The following is a 6,338-nucleotide window of genomic DNA, read 5'->3' as shown; positions in this document are numbered from 1 at the left end:
GTTGCTAGGAAACTGCCCATCCACCTAGGGAGGGACACCAGGTCATTATGGTCTGGGAACCTTCCTCTAGCCAATCAATTCAAAATGTAGCATTTTGACCAATAAATGCTTGCCAGGCAGAAATTGCCCCTGCCTTGGGCATGCTGGGAGGGACCAGAATCTATATATTACCCAACTAACCTGGGCACGGGGTGCCCAGCTCCCACTACTTTGGTGGTGGGGGTGTGTGGGCCCAAGCTTCAGCTTGTAATTTACAATAAAAAGAACCTCATGTATTTACAGCAGAGTCTAGTTATTCCTGATCTTTTGGGGTTCGTGAACTGGGCAGAACACTTATAAATTATATGAATATATATACCAAGTCAGTTAGTGATAAATGCCCTGAAGGATAAAGCTGGATAAAATTGTGCCTAATTTATATAAATTTAGGTAGAAAGGGCTAGGTTTAAAAGATTTTTTTTTTAGATATGTATTTCTATACTGTTCACCCACAGTTTATATCAATAATTGTATTATAAACTATAAGGATTTCAGTGGGATAAGATAAAAATGTCACTAAAATTTCTTTCTTCAGTGGTAACCAAATATTATTTAGTTATTAGCAATTTTTGTTTTGTTTCAATTTTTAGGTTTATTTATTTATTTTATGTGTATGGATGTTTTGCCTACATGAATGTATGTGTATCATATATGTGCCTGTGTACCTGTAGAAGTCAGAGGGGGCTGTCGATATATAACTCCTGGACTTGGAGTTATAGATAGTTCTGAGTCACCATATGGGTCCTGAGAACTAAATCTGGGTCCTCTGCAAAAGCAATAAATGCTTCCTTCTGCTGAACCTTCTCCATAGGCTTGTTTTGTATTCTTAAAACATGATCTATATGTTCCAATCTGTATATAGCCCCCACTGGCTTCAAACTTATGGCAATCCTCATGTCTCAGCCTCCCAGGTGTTCGGATTGTACGTGTGCAATACTGAGCAATTTGTCAACACAAATGTATTTGTGCCTATGTTAGATTTTTCAAAACATACCTCATTCTTCTGAATCTGAGCCTTCCAGGAGGTGGCGGCTCATGCCTTTAAATCCAGTACTTGGGAGACAGAGGCAGATGGATCTCTGAGTTCAAGGGCAGCCTAGTCTACGTAGTGAGTTCTGGGCCAGTCAGTGCTACACAGTAAGGTCCTGGTCTGAAAAAAAATGATTACCTGCCCCTAGTGACATGGCAGGTGTGGCTGGTATGTCACCTGTTCATCAGTAGATGACAGAAAGAGGCTATATCTGCTCTGTGTTCTGACCTGTTAACATCTGAATGATTAGTAGCCAAACATTTCCTGGAAAAAAAAAAAAAAAGTGAGCCTGAGACAATGGCCTGTCTGGCGCTAGGAAGCCTGGACAGGGAGCTGGCCTGAGATTACCCTCATTCAGAGCTGTGTAGGCCACGACAGGCTCCCAGGGCAAGGAGTGAGCAGGAGACTAGTAACACCCCCCCAACCCCCGTAACCAGGGGCCCTGGGCGGGATAAGCCCGAGACAGACTATACTTGACATGGGACCAGGGGAACAAACCTAAGATGACCATCAGTTCAGAACCACTCAGGCCTGGGGAGCAGACCATACTAGACATGACTCCTGCCCAGTTCCATAATGCATGAACATGGCATAGCTCTCCTGAGACTACTCCCGAAACGACCCTGACACTCAGAGACACCGATCACCACTAAAAGGATCAAGTCAGTGGTGCAGAAATGGAAAAGAAAGAAACAGAAGGCTGTGGTTCCTCCTGGAACGGTGGTGGGTTCCTGGACTGTGCTGCCATTGGGGACCACATCTGGGTCCATGGCCCTGAAGCAGCAGGGATCTCTTACCGCCCAAGGCCAGACAGACGTCCCTGATTTCGGCTGCTGGCCAAAGACATACTGATGTCTACTGGTTATGCAGAACTGGTCCCATCCCTCATCTAGGCAACATGGGAGGCTTGTCCCTAGGGGCATGAGAGCAGGAGGCCTGCCCCTGCCCCTAACCATCTGCAGTACTCAGGAGGGCCGGCTCTGCACAGTGCAGGAATCGTGGGCGAGATGGCCCTATCCTGTGCAGTAGTGTGGACCAGGGAGAGTTACCATCCTGCCCCCTTATCGTTCAACACGTGAGGCTGGTGGGAGACCTAGCCCTGGGGTCGGGAGAGCAGGAGAGCTGTCCCTGCTGCAGCACTACAGGGAGCACTACAGAGAGCGGCCCTAGACCTCCCCTGGGCAGCAAATTAGAAATGAGCCTGGATTTGGAGGCTACAGCTGAGCCAGCCCTGAGGCCGTGAGTGTGGAAGATCTGGCCCAGTCTCTTGTCTTCTGTTTGGTGCTGCAGACACGGGAGAAACACCCTCCTCCTACCATGTCTGTCTCCTGCCATGGCAGGCAGGAGAATTGACCCAGGGGTCATGAGAGTGGGAGAACTGGCCATGTCTCCGACCAGCTCTAACATTCCGGAGAATAGGCTCTCCACTTTGCCTGGGCAGCAGCATAGAGCTCGTCCTGATTCGGGGGTTTCTGGAGAGCCAGCCCCAAGGGGTGAGAGTGGGAGAGCCAGCGGGCTGACCGGCTCAGACATCTCTCTCAGGCTCCGTTTCAGGGCTTTGAATTGGCCCACTCCAACAACTTCCCCATCGATGAACTGCTGGAGCACATGAAAGGGCTGGTCCTACAGTTCCAAACCTACAAGATCTCCATGACACTGGGCAGCTACAGGATGTTGTAGAGGAATCCCAGTGATGTTCCAAGTATTGATAGAGTAGCAGAAGCCAGAGGCCTCACACCAGACCAACGAGTGATTGCAATGAACATTTGCAAGCAAAGAACTGTGGACCCACTGTGACAATACAGCTTCTACAATGAGATTTTTTTCCTTTTGTTGGAGGAGATGGGTTGCAAGGGTCGCGGGGTAGGGGGAGATGGGTGGGATTGGAGTGCATGTTGTAAAATTCATAAAGAACAAATACAAAGTTTAAAAAAAAGACAATAAGCCTTCCACTATTACTGTAGTTTAGACCTTGACGTTCCTAAATGCCTCTGTGTGAAAGGCTTAGCATTCAGGTTGGCAGTATTGAGAAGTGGTGAAACTTTAAATGTGCCAGGGGGTATAGGAAGTTTTAGATGTGCCCTTTAAAAGACACTGCGGGAGCCGGGAGTGTTGGTGCACACCTGTAATCCTAGTACTCTGTGGGGCAGAGGCAGGTGGATCTTCGTTAAGTTCCAGGCCAGCCTAGTTTACAAAGCAGGTCTAGGACAGCCAAGGTTACACAGAGAAACCCTGTCTCGGAGGAAAAAAAAAAAAAAAGAATGTGTGTGTGTGTGTGTGTGTGTGTGTGTGCGTGTGTGTTTGTGTGTGTTTAAGATACTGTACGATCTGGTCTGTTCTTCCTTTGCTTGCTTTTCTTTCCCATTCAAGCTATGGCATTAATAATCTTGGGATACAGCCACCTTTTTGTGCTGCCTGATCACTGCCCCAAAAGTGAGAAAGCCAACCAATCTCACACCAAGACCTCCAAAACTTGTGGCAAAACAGTCTTTTATGTTTATAAACTGATTGGGTCAGTATTTGTTCCAGAATTGGAAAGGTAACCAATATAACTACATAGTTGCAGTCACTAGTAACATAAAAAAAATTTACTCATTGTAGCCAGTCTTTGCTACTATATGGGCTCTTCTTTCTTCCATCCTTCTCTGCCTTTTTTCTTCTTCCCTTTCAACACCATAGGACTAGATTAAGAGAGAAAAAAAGATAAAGAGGAAAGGAAAGAGATCCCTAAATAAAGTCGGGTGTTGGAAAGGGAGTGATGTTAATGTTTATAGGGACATCAAGCTCCTTGGGACAGATTTGATTTTCGACATCAGGATATCTAATTTCTTCTTTTTGTTTCTTTACTCATGATTACTTAACAAACTGCGACCAAAAGAAACCAAAATACCAACCAACAACAGATCTATGGGGCTCTAGCATTTATATACCCTTTGAAAATTCACCAGAATTCCAAATGTCACACAGTTGCAGAAACTATGTGCAGTTGGCAAAACCACGCCTCTGCTAGAGCACAAGGCATAACGCTATGAAGCAGCCCCATATCCCCACTCCTGGGATTAAAATGAAAACACATCATTTAATATTTCTGTGTTTTTAAAGAAGCCAAAATTCCTAAATTCTCACTATAATACATTCTTTCCCTTTGAACTACAGCTAAGAGGAGTAAGAATCAAGAATGAAAGTTTTTCACATTCTTGACAAAAAAAAAGGATGAGGTCAAACATCACTGACCTATATGGAGGGAGGAAGACAAAAACATCAAAATGTAAGGAATAAATCTAATAATAAAAAACAACCCCCCCCCCAAAAAAAAAAACCCAAAACACCAAAAACCCACTGCTGCTTATTTTATATAAAATGAAACTGAGCTAACGATTTGTATGGGGCAAGGAGGATATGCCACCTGAGATCTTCTTTTGAAATTTTGCTTACAGGGTTTCTCTGTGTAGCCTTGGCTGTCTTGAACTCAAGTTGGAGACCAGGCTGACCTTGAACTCAGAGATTCACCTGCCTCTGCCTCTGCCTCTGCCTCCCAGAGTGCTGGGATTACAGGCGTGTACCACCATGCCTGGCTAGTTAAAGAATGGGTTTTCCTTTTTTTTTTCTTTCTTTCTAAATTTTTCTTCTTTCTAAATAAAAAGATTAATTTACTAGATGTGTATGAGTGCTTTATGTGCATGTATTCCTGCACACCAGAAGAGGGCATCAGATCACATGATAGATTGTTATGAGCCACCATGTGGTTGCTGGGCTTTGAACTCAGGACGTCTGGAAGAACAGACAGTGCTCTTAACCACTGAGCCATCTCTCCAGCTCCCATTTGCTCATCTTTCACAAGAAAACATTTGCTGGTCTTATCATTCCAAAACTAATGATACAGAGACATAAGAAAATACATTTGGAGGTTGTAGAGATGGCTTAGTGGATAAGAGTATTTTGTTCAGCTTGCAGAGAACCTTAATTTGGTTCCAGCACCAATGTCAGGCGGCTTCACAGTTTCCATGGGATCTCATCCCCCTTTTTTGGCTTTTATACACTGCACTCATGAACAAACACCCACACCCCACACCCATACCAACCCCATCCTACAGCCTTATACAAAAAGTAGGTAAGTATAGTGCTTGGAAAAATTAAAGGCTTTTGAATAAATCTTTTGTTGATAGCACACTGGATGCTAATTCTTCAGAAAATTAAATTTGTAAAACTATCACAATCTTTAGCATCTTTTTTTTTTAAAGAATGCTAGAGAATACCTTGTGTCTTGTGCTCAATTCTGACATAAAGTTATAAAATAAGCTGTCTGGTTCTATATCCCTCAGTCTCAGAACTCAAACAAGACATTTGAATAACATTTAGGGTTGACACCTTACAAATTTCAGAATGTAGCGGCATGTGGTGGAGCACACCTTTAATCCTAGCACTCAGGAGGCAAGGGCGGTGGACCTCTGTGAATTTGAGATCAGCCCAATTGACAAAGCAAGTTCCAGATCAGCCAGGGCTACAGTGAGACCCTGTCTCAAAAAAGAAATTTCTGAATGTATATTTTATCATTTTCTTGCCTAAGGAGGCACTTACTAATTCATTTTTTAGCAAGTACTAGAATTATATACTTTCTTAAATGTGAGACCGTCAAATAACATCAAACTTCAAACTCTATCGGCTTTAGGTTTTTATTCCTGGATTTTTAAAATCCTAGGTAGGATAAATTTGGCCCTTTGCCTGGATTTTGACCCAGGCACAGGGTTCCTAACCCACCATGGAACTTCTTGTGTAACAGAAGTGTCTTCTGGTAATTGTGATGAACCCCTTTCCATCACACCTCAATTATGCTAACAACGTGACCAAGCCTGGCCCTTAGAGAGCTTCTAGAAAGAAGCTGGCTTCCTTTGAAGACATAAACTGTGTTGTACTTTTCAACTCTAAGATGTGGTGTGGTTCTCGAGATTGGATTTCAATACTAATGGCCATTGAGAAAATCGTTTGTGCCTATGTAATGAAACTTGATGAATACTTTTGAATGACAAGTTTCCTCCATGGATAAATTCTTCAACCTTGCTGGCTTGAGTTGTATCTTTCATAATAAAACTTTGATGGTAAGTATAGAGCTTTCTTTCAACATTTTATGACTTGTTCCAGGAAATGATTGAAACTGAGCAGGACTTGGGGTTGCTTGAGTTTGTTGTCACGGTTCCCTCAGTCCCAACAATTGTGTTGATCATCCCACTTGTGGTGAGGAGAAAAACCTACACATGGTAGCTTGCTATAT

At 43.6% G+C, this 6,338-nt stretch overlaps 1 pseudogene; it reads left to right on the top strand.

Moving 5' to 3' along the window:
• Positions 1–1,206: 1,206 nt before the first annotated feature.
• On the top strand, positions 1,207–1,331 carry LOC129689526 (small nucleolar RNA SNORA17; annotated as a pseudogene).
• Positions 1,332–6,338: the final 5,007 nt, after the last annotated feature.

The sequence above is a fragment of the Psammomys obesus genome, unplaced genomic scaffold (genome assembly GCF_907164565.1).
Source record: "Psammomys obesus unplaced genomic scaffold, mPsaObe1.curated_primary_1811, whole genome shotgun sequence".
Classification (NCBI taxonomy): Eukaryota; Metazoa; Chordata; class Mammalia; order Rodentia; family Muridae; genus Psammomys; species Psammomys obesus.
This window is presented reverse-complemented; position numbering and strand designations above follow the sequence as displayed.